General features: G+C 44.9%; 1 long non-coding RNA gene across 1 annotated transcript in view; it reads left to right on the forward strand.

Moving 5' to 3' along the window:
- Nucleotides 1-16334: 16334 nt before the first annotated feature.
- LOC122928272 overlaps nt 16335-16982 on the forward strand; it is a 49824-nt gene continuing 49176 nt past the window's right edge. Inside the window, exon 1 of the long non-coding RNA XR_006387867.1 lies at nt 16335-16432. This is a non-coding gene — a long non-coding RNA (uncharacterized LOC122928272). The remainder of the gene's footprint in view (nt 16433-16982) is intronic.

Raw genomic sequence — 16982 nt, forward strand, 5'->3', positions numbered from 1 at the left:
AATCAGGAAGGAGCGTTCCTAGGAACACTCCTTCCTGTTAGTTGCCCCAATCATTGGCCCATGTTAAGGGGACTTTACAGTGTCCAGGAAGTGATGCAGTATAGTGATTGATTGATAAGAGAAATGCATATAGAGCTTTATCTGCGCATATGGTGTTGTTGTCCGGCCTTATCTAGGCATGCAAGAAGACTGCAGAGCTGTCATTAACTTGTCTGGCCTCTAATGATAATGAGATGACTCTGCTCTTTCTGTTGCAGTCTATACAGCAAAGCTGACAAGGAAGCTACAGAGAGCACAAAGAAATACAAAAAAAAAATCATTTAAAAACAAGTCCATAGTGTGTAATTTTCATATTTGTGGCTGACAGTGGACATTGTAGCTGACAGTGGACAGTTAGGTTAGTGACGTTAGTATAAAGTCTGAAATGAAAGCATCCAATTGTTATCGAATAAGGATCCTAACAACTGCCATAGTCTTGATCAGACTTTGGTTGTCATAGCTGTTGACGACAAACGACCCGATTACCTCCTGATAACCACAAATAGACTCAGCTGGCTTCTGTATTCAATTGTCCTTCAATCAAACTGACATATACCTACAGCATTCTGTGGTTCTGCAAGGTCAATAATTACTTAGCAAGCTTTGGTTCTTGAAAGTGTTTGAAAGAGTTTAAATAGATATTTTGTGTAATATTTTATAGGATTACAGTATATAATTTGCGTTTCACTCTATTTGCTAAAAAAAAAAATACTGTTAAACTCGCTTTAAAGGGGTTGTTTGGGATCAACTGAACTGAATAAAAAAGAATAAAAGAAGAATTACCTGTTAAATCCCCCGCAGCTCCAGCACCACTGCTCCAGCGCCTTATGACCCCACACACACACTGCTTATTCTACATAGTTGCGTATAACAATTTACGGCTTTCAGAAAGGACAATACTAGGAGATAACATTGTTTTGACTGGATCTAGGCAATATAACTTGAAATTCTATAAAGTCTGAATTTCCTATTATACAATGCATAAAAAAATCTGGTGCAAGCAAGTTGATCTCATGTGAACACATGGTTGGACAAGGGTCAGAGCAATGAAGAGGACTCCACCTCAGTGACTGGGGTTGAGACAAGGTGGGGATGCTATTTTTGGGGGAGAGGGAAGGCGTAAAGACAAAGGGCATCCCTAGGGGGTAGGAAGTGGCATGCAGTAGGTAACAGCTCTCAGTATCCATTTATTTGACTCTGGGCTATAAAAGTGTCTGTGATTTGGACCAAGTTGTTGGTTTTGAGAGACAGGCGTTGAAGTGTGAATTGTTATATATAGGGGTCTACTAGATTTTTCCCCTTTTTTCCTGGTCTGTTCACCAGCAATTGAAAGTAGGGCAATATCCCTGTTCTTCTAATAATTTTAGTTGTGCCACAGTAGGATAAAGACTACGGACAGGAGGTTCCTGAAGACATCTGTGTCTATGTGGATTGTTCTGCATTGCAGTTTTCTCACATTTTTGAGTGATTTGCGGCAGCAGTGTATAATATTATCCCCACACACAGATGTGTGCAGAAATGTAGGGGGCTGGAGGCTGAATTACAGCCACCTTCAGTCCTCTACTGCCTGAGCCTGGACCCACCTGCCAGTGAGAATTCTCCCGATACAGTGACTGGTCAGTCCCTCCATGTCTAGAGGCGCTGTAATGGTTGCATGAGAGAGGGGAAGTTTGGATATATCTATGAGATTGTAAAAAAAAAAATCATCAGCTTAAGGGCTCATGCACACGACTGTATGTATTTTTTTGTCATCCGCATAACACGGATCCGCAAAAAATGCACATGACATCCGTGTGACATCCGGATTGCTTTGTTTTTTTTGAAGATCCATTGTTACAATGCCTATCCTTGTCCACAAATTGGGCATGTTCTAACATTTTTGCAGAAGGGCCATGCGGACATACGGAAACGGAATGCACACTGAATTCACATTGAAACGAATGGTTCCGCACACGGGCCACAAAAAAACTGTTGGTATGCATGAGCCCTTAGGTTAGAGCATGTATTTACTTATGTTATACTATTTAATGTGCTTGAGAAACAGCATGAGCTCAGCTCCATTCACTTCACTGGGACTAGCCTGCAACTCCAGACACTGTCTATGGACAAGTGGTGTTTCTGGAAGACAGTATAAACTTAGTTTGGATGTCTTATTCTATACATGTCCCTTCTCTCTTTTGTTAAAAAGGTCCTTTTTCTCAATCTGGTAAATCTGGTAGCTGAAGCTCTATATAAACGACATAACTAAGGATTTTGGGAAAAGACAATTATAGGTTAAAGGGTTTGCCTCATCAAGACAACCCATTTTGCTAACTAAAGTGGCTGCTGCTTAGGAAACGTAGTATGACATGCCAGCCATTCAAATGAATACACGTACAGACCACGTGAGAACTATTTGTTAGCCACTGTCCTCTCAGGCATCCATATGCTTTAGTACTGCACATGGAAAGGTGTAGTCCTCAGGGGACAACCATGTCTAAAATATATGTCTACAAAATACAATAGAGAGCAATTCTTAACTTAAAAAAGACAACTACCTGAGACTGGTCCACTCTATGAGCTTTTTAACGTTCACCAAATACATTTCGTCAGTAACATTTTGGTGCAGAGTTTTCACTTACTAATGTAAACAGTAAGGGATGAAAACCTGAAACGGAGATACATATTATAAAATCAATGCTCCGGGTTCTTTAGCCTAAAATCTTCCCATAGAAGACATTTCGACTGGCTGTTGCATCAATTAATAGGGTATTTAAGATCAAGGCTTTCTGAGCCCTAGTTCTTCCATTCTTTCATCGTGTTCTTACTTTATGTCACTCAAGATATCATTCTTCTTACGTTATACACAAATCTTCAAAGTATTAAAGAAGAATTAAAGTATAATCCTTATGTTGTCAGGTGTCTAATGATTTACTGGGAGGGAAACCAGACCTTCAGGAAAAGTGAATCTCTTCTTGCTGTGATTTACAGTAAAAGAACGGATGAGATACCAGTAATGCACCACCTGGGACACCTCATCATTGGGTTCTAGATACAAAGAGCATTTGTCACCAGAAATAGCTTTATAAGCATCTATAACATGCTCTGCTAAGAAAAGCTAGTGAGCGCACCTGCATCCATTAAATGGCCTCCAATCTTCCAATCAGGTGGCTGAAGGACTACCGGCGCTATATGCAAATGTGGGCATGTGAGCCCCCCTGGTCGTCTTTACCTGCTATAAGGGCGCTTTCCAACTGCTCAGACTCTTTGCTTTGCTATTTTAATGACTGACATTGTCATCCATAATGACAGTCTAACAAACTAGTCATAATTTATTCCACTAAGCAAAATGAGTTTGTAGAAGATAGAATCAAATACTGCTGTAAGGTCAACTAAAACAGCCATAGAAATGTATAGTATTCCTACTAATTACCGTCTCTAGTTATATAGCACTACCATACTCTGGAGCCATTTACATCGGGGAAACAATAAACATAGAAAACGAGAACTGTCGGAAACGAAGAAACAAAGCAGAAGTCTATTGACAATGAAATAAAGGAAGGAGAATCCGTTAAATGGTCCCCGATCATTAATTAGTACAATACGCACAATGAATACAGGCTTCACGGTGACCCAATGCACTGTGAGGAGGAATTTAGACACAATAAATAAGTAGCAATTCTAGATTTATAAAAATATCTCGTGATATCGAAAAGGAAATAGTTTTTACTCAACTTTTCCCTCAGCAGTTCATTGGTTGCATGGTGATCTGGAGCCTACTGATAACTTAACTAATATCTGGTTTAGGCCCCATTCACACAACCTTATTTTTGATCTGCATCTGATCCACGTTTTTAGCAATAAATGCGGACAGCACACCGCGTAAGTCCCACAAAAAAGATAGAACATGTCCTATTCTTGTCCTCCAATATAATAGGTCTGCCAAAAAACTGAAGCAACATGGAAATCACAGAGACGCCAGCCATCTGCCGTTGATCGAGTGGGCGCATGTACAGCTCTGGGCGGAAATGGGTTAATTAGACAGTTACAAGGTCATTGTGTCTGTTTTCTACCTTTAAAACATAGCACTGCATACTCTCTTATAGTAACTGTAGTATAGTAAACTGAATATTAAAATGACTAGCTTCTCAGTCCATATGTAGAAAGTACCAAAGTCTCTCAGTATTAGCTAGTTGTGTATTATCGTTTTCCACAGCGACAAATGAACAGGGTATATTACAATAGACATATAAAATGTAGTTGAACAATATAAAAGAGGATAAGTGTAAACACTGGCATAAATCATGGTGCATATTAACCCTTTCACCACCTCCCGTCTCGCTAACGCCGAAAGGCGTGATTGCGGCGGCACTGCCAGGTCACACTAACGCCACTCACAGGAGCGCACGTTCACAGGATCGCGCAGTTCACAAGTTCATCTGCAGCCTGCCGGACGCGATCATTGGCTGGCAGGCTGTGGATTTTTGAAATGACCAATCAAAGAGGTATGTCAGACGCTATTTTGAAAATAGCGTCTGATATATCTGCTACCTGCTCCTCTGGTGGTCCCTTTTGCTTGGATCGACCACCAGAGGACACAGGCAGCTCTGTAAGTAGCACCAAATCACCACATTACACATTGCCCTGTCATTTATTAACCCCTTATTTAGCACCTGATCACCCATATTAGACTCCCTGATCACCCCCTTGTCCACCCCCCTGTAAGGGTCCCTCATCACCGCCAGGTAGTTAGCTATTTGCTAGGTAGTTAGCGCCCAGCCCACCGCACTGCAGTCACTGATTAGTCGCTGATTAGCGTCATCAGCACTAGTACTACCATATTTTTCGCCCTATAAGACGGACCGGCCCATAAGACGCACCTAGGTTTTTGGGGAGGAAAATAAGAAAAAATATATTTTTAACCAAAAGGTGTGCTGTGTGTTTGGTGGGTTTGGAACTAATGGTGGTCTGTGGATGGCACTATTACTGGGGATCTGTGGATGACAGGACACTGTTATGGGGGGATCTGTGGATGACTGACACTGCTATGGGGGGATCTGTGGATGACTGACACTGCTATGGGGGGATCTGTGGATGACTGACACTGCTATGGGGGGATCTGTGGATGACTGACACTGCTATGGGGGGATCTGTGGATGGCGGACACTGTTATGGGGGGATCTGTGGATGACGGACACTGTTATGGGGGGATCTGTGATGGACACTGTTATGGGGGATCTGTGATGGACACTGTTATATGGGGGATCTGTGATGGACACTGTTATGGGGGAATCTGTGGCTTGCACTGTTACAGGGGGATCTGTGGCTGGCACTGTTACAGGGGGGGATCTGTGGATGGCACTGTTAGAGGGGGGATCTGTGGGTGGCACTGCTATATATGTGCCATCCACAGACCCCCCCCCAGCCCATAACTGTGCCATCCACAGATGTCCCCCATAAAAATGTCAACCACAGATCCCCTCCCCCGCCGCTCCAGTATGCCAATATAAGATGTCTTATTCAATTAATAGTTATTAAACATGACCCCCAACTCCTAATAGTACCTTACATCCTAACCGCTTCAGTACAATGGAGGCAGGCAGGACGGGCGGCCGGCGCGTCACTCACTGACGTCACTTGCCTGCGCCGCCTGCTTCATTCATAAAGTAGGCGGCGCAGGCACGTGACATCAGGGAGTTAAGCTGCCGCCCGCCCGGCCTGCATTGTACTGAAGCGGTTAAGATTTAAGGTACTATTAGGAATGAAGGGGCATATTTAATAACTATTAATTGAATAAGACATTTTATTTTAGTATACCGGAGCGGCGGGGCGGGGCTATAGTACAGTGACTGCACCGCCCCGCAGCTATTGCCGGCCCCCAGCTCCTCCTCCCAGTTCCTCCCCGAGTCCCCACTCGCTTGTACATCGCAGCTTGCGATGTAAAACTGGCAGCATTCGCCCCATAAGATGCAGGGGCATTCCCCCCCCCCCATTTTGGGGGGAGAAAAAGTGCGTCTTATGGGGCAAAAAATACAGTATATAGTATCTGTAAGTGATCAAGACTGATCGCATTCAGATCTATATAAGTACATTAGGGTCACCTTAGGCTCTACAAAAAACGCAGTGTTCACCCGATCAGGCCTGATCTTGTGCGTATACTTGTTCAGTCCGCCCCACCGCAGTGACAGAATTTTTTTATTCTGATCACTGCAAAAACACCGTAAAATCTCTGCGCCGCTATATAGATCACTTTTGAGCTTTTTGGATCTTTATTAGCGATCGCAGCTTTACTTCGCAAGCACTCCTTTTTACTAGGCAGGTTTGCTCTTTTTCCGGGGTAGTCTCAGAGGAATACCCCCTAAATTTAGTGAACCCAAAATGTCAAACAAGGGGTATTCCGCTGAAGAGGCCTACAGGATTCTGGCCGTGATGGATAAAAGCGATGGGGACGCCTCACCCGCTGAATCCAGTGGTTCAGAATATGAACCTGTAGACAGCAGTGGCAGTCTAACGCTAGCGAAGATGACGAGGTTGAGGTCTCTGCTACGGTCAGGCGTACCCGATCCCATGTCAGGGTTCTGCATACCCCGCATGATGAGCCTCATTTGCAGCAGAGTGGTGCTAGCGCTGATCTTGTTTATGGTGCGGCATACACCAGCAGCGCAGCACATCCTGGACCTTCTACCAGCACTGCCGTATTCCCTGGTGAAGTGGCGAGCACCAGAAGGGCAGTTCAAGCTGGTACGGTGGCACGTGCAATAACTCCCCCGTTGCAGCCACCGCGTTCACAGGCCCGTAGAACCCTTAGTCTCCTAGAGGTGCTGGCAAATGCTAATTGGCACTCCCCTGCTTCCGCCGCACCCGTATTGCCCCCTTTCACCGCCCAGTCTGGAGTTCGCGTGGAGACGGCTCATTTAGGATCGGCCCTTCAGTTTTTTGAGCTGTTCTTCACCGCGGATCTCTATGACCTTGTTGTGCAGAAACCAACCACTACAGTTTATTACCGCCAATCCGGAAAGCTTCTATGCCCAGCCTTACTAGTTTAAAATTTTCTGGGGCGTTATTCTCAGCATGGGTCTAACAAAAAAAAATGTATTGCGGTCCTATTGGTCTAAAGACCCAATACATTACATGCCCATGTTCTCTGCTGCAATGTCCAGGGCACGTTTTGTGGTCATCATGTGCTTTATGAATTTCGCTGACAATAATACCTTTCATCCAAGAGGCCCACCTGCTTATGACCGGCCAAAATTCGGCCCCTCATAGACCATTTTTCATCCAGATTTGCAGGTGCGTATACCCCTAATACCTAGTACATTTTACCAGGCGCCTTGGCATAAAACAGTACATCCCCAGCAAGCGCGCCCGGTATGGTGTCAAACTGCATAAGCTCTGTGAAAGGGCCACAGGCTATACATATCGTTTTAGGGTCTATGAGGGAAAAGACTCAAAACTGGAGCCGGTCGGATATCCTGACTACCTGGGGAGCAGTGGCAAAATTGTCTGGGACTTGGTGTCACCCTTACTCCACAAGGGGTACCACTTATAAGTAGACAATTTTTACTCAAGCGTGGCCCTCTTTCGGCACTTACATCTAGTCGGAATTCAATGCTGTGGCACCGCGCGACCTAGTCGCCGGGGCTTCCCCCAACGGCTCATTAGTACCCGACTTGCACGGGGGGAGAGCGCTGCCTTGTGTGACCAAGAACTGCTTGCGGTGAAGTGGAGGGACAAGAGGGACGTTTACCTTCTGTCCACCATTCACGCAGACACGACTGTCCAAATTGAAAGGGCAACTGGAGTCATTGTGAAACCCCTCTCTGTCCACGACTATAACCTTCACATGGGAGGGGTGGACTTCAATGACCAGATGTTGGCTCCCTATTTAGTTTCCCGACGCACCAGACGCTGGTATAAGAAGGTGTCTGTATATTTAATTCAAATGGCTGTATATAATAGTTTTGTTTTCTACAGTAAGGCTGGGAGAACAGGATCCTTCCTAAAATTCCAGGAAGAGATCGTTTCGGAAATCCTGTATCCAGGAAGGTCCGTGCCCCAAGTAACTGATGTAGTGAGCCGGCTACATGGCAGACACTTCCCGTCTGTCTATCCTCGTACCCCAACTCAACGTTCCCCAAGAAAAAGATGTTGTGTCTGTAGCAGGGGTGGAATAAGGCGTGACACCACCTTTTTTGTCCTGACTGTCCTGACCAACCTGCCTTATGAATAGGGGAGTGTTTCCGCAAGTTCCACACACAGGTACACTATTAGTATAGGGATTGCGTGACACAGGACAGGCACACAAGGGTCTTAGGGCCCTTTCACTCAGAGCTGCCACAAACCTCTCCTTTCACCTGGGACAAAGTGCATGATGTAGTTCGCCACATCTCTGGGCGATTTGCTCTTTGCACATTGTCCCATGGGGAAGGAGAGGTTTGTCCTCTAAAGGTAAAAAAAAAATAGGTAAGCAAAAAAGTTAATCTTCTGTTTCAAAAGTTTATAAAAGTGAATGTTCTGTTCAAATGTTATATAAAGTTAATATTAATAAATTTATTGCGTTGCGGCCTGTTTTCTTTTTTTTTTTTACCTTCTAGGTGGGCCAAGCGATCAAGCAGCACCAGCACTGATGTGCATTCTGACAGAAGCATTGCGCTGCTGTCAGATTACACAAAAGTCGGTGTATGCGGCGCTGCAAGACGAGATTTCTCCTCTGCAGTAAAAAAGATACGTTTGCCGAGGCTTATGAGCTGAGGGGCGGTGTTCATATGCTTTGGCAAACATTTTAAAAAAAAATGAAAACAAATTCCGGCAATGATTTATTCATCCACATCGATTGATGTGAATGGAGAAATCGGGTTTGCCAGGGCATACGAGCTGAGTGGGTTTGGATGTTGGGCGGAGAATTTTTCATCCACATTGATCGATGCGAATGAAGAAATCTGTGCCGTTCATTTTTTCTTTCAGCCCAGAGGCTGAACGGAAAAAAAAAAAAAATCTCATTACCCGTATGCTCAATATAAGGAGAATAGCAGAAACTCCTAATGCTGGCCATACATGTAATGATTGTGCAGACCCAGGGCAGTACAAAAACCCCACAAATGACCTTATTTTGGAAAGAAGACACCCCAAGGTATTCGCTGAGGGGCATATTGAGTCCATGAAAGATTGAAATTTTTGTCCCAAGTTAGCGGAAAGGGAGACTTTGTGAGAAAAAAAAAAAAATAATTCTTTTTTTACACTTGTGCCAAAAAAAAAAAAATTCTAGGAGCTCGCCATGCCCCTCACGGAATACCTTGGGGTTTCTTCTTTCCAAAATGGGGTCACTTGTGGGGTATTTATACTATCCTGGCATTCTAGCACCTCAAGAAACATGACGTGCTCAGAAAGTCAGAGCTGCTTCAAAATGAGGAAATTCACATTTTTGTACCATAGTTTGTAAACGCTATAACCTTTGCGCAAACCAATAAATATACACTTATTGCATTTTTTTTTATCAAAGACATGTAGAACAATAAATTTAGAGAAAAAATTATATAGAAATGTAGTTTTATTTGAAAAATTTTACAACCGAAAGTGAAAAATTGCATTTTTTTGCAAAAGATTTTGGTCAATTTCGATTAATAACAAAAAAAGTAAAAATGTCAGCAGCAATGAAATACCACCAAATGAAAGCTCTATTAGTGAGAAGAAAATGAGGTAAAATTCATTTGGGTGGTAAGTTGCATGACCGAGTAATAAACAGTTAAAGTTGTGAAGTGCCGATTTGTAAAAAAAAGGGCCTGGTCACTAGGGGGGTATAAACCTGTGGTCCTTAAGTGGTTAAAGTGCAATAAAGTAGGGAGTTGATGGTTTTGCATAGTAGCTATAGGGGCAAATGTGCACATGTGTGACCTCCACTCACTTCTACAGGACCGCCGAGTATGGCGCTTGTGCTATCTACAACAGTCCCTTAGTCCCATTCACATTGCATTGGAATTTATGAGAGGTTCTTTAAAGGGAACTTGTCACCATGAAAATGCAATGTAAGTTATATGTGGCATGTTATAGAGCAGGAGGAACTGAGCAGACTGATCTATAGTTTTATGGGAAAAGATTCAGTAAAACTTGAACTTCAGTCATTTAAACAGAACCTGTCACCTCTCCTGACATTTCAGTTTTAGTAGCTACTTGTATTCCCCATATAATAACACTTCCAGAGCATCTATTCTTATAATGTGCCATTCCTCTATTATTTGTAGCAGAAGTTATAAATTAATAGTGTTGATCACGAATATTCGAATTGCGAATTTTAATCGCGAATATCGGCACTTCGAGAATTCGCGAATATTTAGTATATCGCAAAATATATTCGTAATTGCGACTATTAGTTTTTTTCCAAAAATACCAGTTTATGCGAATTTTATGCGGATTTTCGCAATCAAGAAAATAATGCCTGGAGATCACGAATTCGCGAATTCGCAAATATATGGCGAATATTTGCCCAAATATTTGCGAAATATCGCAAATTCGAATATTGCCCCTGCCGCTCATCACTATAAAAGAAATTGCCAGAAGCTTGAACTAAAGGTATAGATGGGTGTTACCAGTTGGTGTCCCTGTACAGTCTGACACTAGCAGCACTGATTGGACAGAGTGACACACACCAGCTACAGATAACACCCGGCAGAACCTTTACTGCAGACTGCTGACAATTTATTTGTAAACTTCTAGAAGGAATAATACAGGAATGGCACAACAGAGTCATAAGAATAGATGCTCCAGAATGGTTATTACTATTGATGGACGAACACCGTCCGGGACGGTTCGCGAACGCGATCAAATGTTCATAAACCGCGCATTCGCGGCAGGCCCCTTTGACTTTAATAGCAGGCGAACCTAAAAAAAACTTCAGGTCATATTTGCAGCCACCAATTACTAGAAGTGCAAAAATAGTCCCACAACATGGACAGTTACATACCAGAGGAGGATCATTGCCAAAAAAAACACAAAAAATATGTATTTTAATCAGGGACCATTTTTATGCTTCTTAAAAGGAAACTCACAAAAATGTGCCCTGCTGGGGCATTTACCTGACAGAAAAGCACTTGTGATGATGTGGCTGGAGGTACATTAGGCGGTCACTGGATACAAATTTTACTGTAGGCAATTGGAGTACAGGCCCCAAAAATTAGACATTTACCTGACAGAAAATAACTTGTGATTATGTGGCTGGAGATACATTAGGTGGTCACTGGAAAAAACTTTTAGTGTAGGCCAGTACAGGCCCCAAAAATTAGGCCTTCACATGTCAGAAAAGAACTTGTGATTATGTGGCTGGAAGTACATTAGGCGGTCACTGGCTAAAAATTTTACTGTAGGCCAGTACAGGCCCCAAAAATTCAACAATCACATGACAGAAATGAACTTGTGATTATATGGCTGGAGGTACATTAGGCATTCACCGGATAAAATTTTATTGTAGGCCAGTACAAGGCCCAAAAATTAGGCATTCACGTGACTGAAAAGAACTTGTGATGATGGAGGTACATTAGGCGGTCACTAGATACAAATTTTTCTATCGGCCAGTACAGGCCCCAAAAATGAGGCATTTACCTGACAGAAAAGGTCTTTTATGTCGCTGTATATACATAAGACAAGGACCATTCTTTGTTGTGGGTGGTGTCAGATATGTGTGGGCTGGAGGAAATTCAATTACACGTGTTGAATTCCTCAGAGATCCATGCCTCATTCATTTTTAGAAATGTAAGGTAGTCCACACTGTCGTGAGCAAGGCGAGTGCGCTTATCGGTCACGATCCCCCCTGCTGCTGTCACGGCCACGGTTATGGTCGTGACTCCTCAACCGCATTCGGTTGCCTGCGGTTTGGTTTTGGTGTTCAATCACAGGTGAGGGCCGCTGGTCTGTGGCCTCACTTGTGGTTGCCGCGGGCAACTAGTTGTATGTGTTGGTTTCAGCAGAGCAGCCTGAGCGGTGCTGGGCAGCTTGCTGCATGGCATGCGGTTGCACCTAACAACCTTCATGTTGGGTGTTGTGTTTGTTTGTCTGGTGTGCACTGCATTTTGTGGTGTGTGTGCACTAGGACTCTTCACTTCACTGTGGCTGCCCGTGGCAACGTTTGGTTGGATGTGTACATGTGGTGGCAGTGTCCCGGCCTTCGGGCTGACTCCCAGGACATGGTTGCCACCCATGTCGTTGCCTGCGGCAACAGCCACAGTGTGATCTTGGTTTGGACACTTCCCCTTTAAGTGGTGTTTTCCCTTCCCTGATGTTGGAAGGGTTAACTCCCTTTCTGTGTGTGTGAGACACTGGGTGTGTCTGTGTGGGCGTGGCCTCTTAGGCCTATAAAGCCTCAGTGTTTGGCATGTGTCAGGGGGTTGCTTCAGCCATGCTTAGCTGGAGCAGCCTCCTGTGTATATCATCTGCCAGTGGGGGCCACCCTTGTGGTCATAGGTTTATCTGTGAAGTTTATGTCTTGATGTTCAGTTGATGTTTTCCTTTGTCTCTGTTTATTTGCAACTATGGATGTCCTGGTTGCCTGTGTGTTATGTGTGCTGTGTCCTCTAGTTGTTCTGTGGACATTAGTAGTGCATGCATGGGTTCCATTCAGCGTGGCTGTGACAGGTACGTGTGGAACTAGTAGTTCGCCTGTCATATCTGTATGTTGTATGTTTCCCCATTCCTTGTAGCTTGGCCAGTGAGACCCCTGTTCCTCCGTGTCCAGAAGGAACAGGCCGTCTTACCTTGACTCCTAGTTCAGGGACCGGTCGGAGGGTGAGTTAGGGATCTGAGGTTCCTGAGCATGGGCCCTCCTACCTTCAGGGTCGGCCCATGAAGCTAGGAGTTAGGGTCAGGTTAGGGACGCTTTAGGAGGTGACATGCTCCCTATTCCTGTTGTCCTGGCCAGCGGCCTAACACCTTCTGGCATCGCACGGCTGAGGGTTTTCCCCATCCTCAGCCGTGACAGCTGCGCTGAACGTCTTTTCAGACAGGACACTCGACGAGCGACAAGCCAAGAGTTCCATGGATAGTTGTGCCAGCTCTGGCCACAGGTCAAGCCTGCACACCTTGTAGTCCAGGGGTTCCTCGCTTCTCAGAGCGTCCACATCGGCCGTTAACCTGATGTAGTCGGACACCTGTCAGTCTAGGCGTTCCCTGAGGCTTGATCTAGATGACGGCTGTCGATGGGTTGGCTGCAAGAATCTCATATCCGAAGTGACCAACACATCTTCACACCGCCCTCTTCTTGCCAGCGTGGTAGGATTGGTATCCGCACCTGTTTCGCTGTGGGTGGAAATTCCTCTGCCAGCACCTGCAACAACAAAATGCAGCATCTCTTGCAGCAAGGCCTGGAAATGCTGCATTCTGCCAGCCCTCTGTGATGCTGGTAACATGTCCGGCATTTTGTGTTTGTACCTGGGGTCTAAGTATGTTGCCACCCAGTTCTGGTCCTTGCCCTTTATGCTTTTTATACGGGGGTCCCTCTTAAAACACTGGAGCATGAAGGCCCCCATTTGCACTAAATTGGAAGAGGTGGAGCACCCTGGCTCCTGCTCATCGCCCAGGAGAATGTCATCCTCAGTCTCCTCCCCCCAGCCATGGAAAACACCAGGGATCTCCAAAAAGTTTAAAGTCCCCCTCAAAGCCTCCTTTTCTTGCTCCTCCTCCCCCCAGCAACTATCCTCATCTTACTCCTCTTCAGACTCCTGTTGACTTGTCTCAGATGGAGTAGCCCCCCCCCCTGGGAATTCATTCAGCATTACAACTTCCTAATCTTCCAGCTCCTGCTCCTCGACAGCTTGATCAATGACACAATGCAATGCACGCTCCAGAAAAAAGGCGTAAGGTACGATGTCACTGATGGCACCCTGGCTGCGACTGCAAGTCGAGCCATGGGCGTGTAAGATCTTCAAAAATGGTCAGAGATTTTTCTGGCCCGCCGCAAGACGTTCTGAACCCCGTGGTATTTGGCAATGAATCACTGCACGACTAAGTTCAGGACGTGTGTTATGCACGGCACGTGTGTCATTTTGCACTGTTTCAGCGCGCTCAGCCGATTGGCACCGTTGTCGCACACCACTTTACCAACTGTCGGCCTGTAACAGCAGAGCTGAAAGCAGTGCAGGACCGGTGTGGCTCTTGGCTTCCAGGCACAACAGCCGCAGCACAGCATGGCAACGTCTCACCTGGGACGTCAAATAGATTCTGGGGTTCTGACAGCGTTGCTCCCACTGGACTCTGTGATGGGAGGCCAGGTGCCTTCTTAAGGCAGTCGTCCCTAGGTGAGTGTTGGGCTTACTGCGACCTATGCGCTGACAGCACAGGCTGCAAATGGCAACACTATTGTCAGCAGCTGACACGTTAACATGTGCCGGCGTCCTGGGAGCACCAGAAGTGACCGTGCATGGTGGATGGCTCGCTCCAGATACATTTGCAGTCTGCTTTTTGCCTCCTGTGCCCTGTGAGCTCTGCCTGCTTCTCCTCCTTCTCCTCCCTCTCAGCTGCTCTGTCTCTCCCTATGAACTTCCCTCCTCTTCCTCTTTTGTAAGCACCCACGTGACGTCCATCGACACGTCATCATCGTCACTTTCACCACCACTGACATTTGAGATCTCAGAGTAGGCAGCAACTGCGGGACCTCCCTCCTTTGTGCTGATCTGGGTACTGTCGTCAGACTGCCGGGCCTGGCGCACCTGCCCGACCCCTACCACCCCTGTGGAATGGCCTCAATCAGTATTTTGTGGAAGCAAGTATATCAATCCCCTTAATCAGTATTTTGTGGAAGCTGTTATCTTGCAGCCCTCAATCAGTATTTTGTGGAATTAGGTATATCAAACCCCTTAATTAGTATTTTCTGGAAGCAGGTATATTGCAGGCCTCAATCAATATTTGGTGGAAGCAGCTATACAGGTATATCAAACCCCTTAATCAGTATTTTGTGAAAGCAGGTATATTGCAGCCCTCAATCAGTATTTTGTGGAAGCAGGTATATCACACCTCTCAATCAGTTTTTGGGGGGGCAACAGGTATATCACACCCATTGCAAATAGTTGTTCCAATAGCATTTGTCCCTCTATATAGCTGTGGTATTGCAGCAAAACCGCACACAACTGCTGCACTATACAAATGTACTATAATATACTTTCTATTTTAGAAAGTATATTTTAAGTATATCACACCCCTCAGTATATCACAACTATCGATAGCACACCTATCCCAGTCCTTAAAAGGACTTTTGTGGCACTATTAGCTAGCGTTGGGTGTCCCTAACAGCCTATCCCTGCTCCACAAAGCAACCTCTCCTTACACTGGCAAAACACAGAATGTAAAATGGCTGCCAGATTGGGTTCTGTTATTGGGTGGGGGTGTGTCCATGTGCTGAAATGTCTCAATTGGCTGTCCTGTCCCACCTGATGGATGTGTCATCGGTCAAAATTTGTCGCAATGCAAAAGAATATTGCGCCGGCGGACATCGCCATATGTTTGTGACACGACCGCCAGGCAAACCGCAAGGCCATCTCTAGTTATTACATGAGGAATGCAATTAGTCACTATAACTGACATAGCCCCGTGGGCGGCCTGATGCGCGTAGCATCATAGTAACCTATGATGCTGTGCGCTCCCGGCCGCACGATGTATGCCGCTCGGGGACATATGGCCCGCTCACAGACCGTATGTCTCAGAGGGCATATGGTCGTGTGCATGAGCCCTTAAAAGAAGGCACAGGCTTTCATCTGTGCTGCAGCTCCTAACCAGCTTTGTCTGAATACAAAGAGTATTTCTGTGTTGAGATTCAACCTGCTTTGCTACACCTGCTGAACATTGCCCAAAGCAGGTAAATTAATTTTTCTTCTCTCTCTTATCTTGGTTGCTGCGTACCAAATAATTCACTTGGCTCTAATGATTTGGAGATTTGCACTCAGTGCTACAATGAAATGTTAAGGTCAGCCGCAGCCAGCTGATATCTTCATAGGTCTAATCACTGCACTCTCCAGCTTCTAGCTGCTCCCTTTGCTCCAATGAACAATTCTTACTGATAAACTCAAATAAACTCTCATTTTTTGCTCCCCCTGCTGTTCACTTAATTCTATTCAACCCTGTCTGTTCATAGCTAATGGCAGAGGTTGAATACATACTGCCACCTGGTGAGAGGAGAAGAACACACAAGAATCCAATTAATCATGAAATAAAAAGGCTCTTATTTTACAAAATAAATGCATTCTCTTTTACTCTCTCCGTGTACCAACTGGTACAGTCTCTGACCAAAAATGAAAAATATGCAAATCTCTCTTTTCTATAACTCCAGTATAGATAAAGCAGATGATTCAGCTTTTGATCAGACTCATGGAGGGTCATTTACAAAGAACAGCTTTTTACGCCAGACTAAAGAAACTAGCTAAAATGAAAAAAACATACGGTAAGGTACCACTGACACTACAAATGCATTGTTTGCACTGTCTGCATTTTATATTTTCCTATTGGTTTTAAAAGAAACCTGTCACCATGAAAATGCAGTGCAATCTGCAGGCTGCATGTTTTAGAGCAGAAGAAGTTGTGTAGATTGCTATAAAGTTTTGTGGAAAAAGATTCATAAATTGGAATTTATCACTGAACTATATCTGCTCTTTGTACAAGTGGGAATCCAGTGGGTGATCTTATCTTCTATTGACAGCCTTCCTTGTATACCATATTTTTCGGACTAAAAATACACTGGACTATAAGATGCACCTAAGATTTAGAGGTGGAAAATAAGAAAAAAATATTTTACACCTCAAATCAGCCCCTTCAATTATTATCAGACCCCCAATCAAATCCCTATTCTTTATCAGACCTCAGATTAGATCCCCAAAAATTAGACACCCAAGCTCCATTAGACCTCAGATCAGGCCCCCCCAGCCTCAGATCAGACCCCCCCCCCCCCCCCAACCTCCATCAGCCTCAGATCAGCCTCCCTCACAGCCTCCATC

The sequence above is a fragment of the Bufo gargarizans genome, chromosome 2 (assembly GCF_014858855.1).
Source record: "Bufo gargarizans isolate SCDJY-AF-19 chromosome 2, ASM1485885v1, whole genome shotgun sequence".
NCBI classification, from domain to species: domain Eukaryota; kingdom Metazoa; phylum Chordata; class Amphibia; order Anura; family Bufonidae; genus Bufo; species Bufo gargarizans.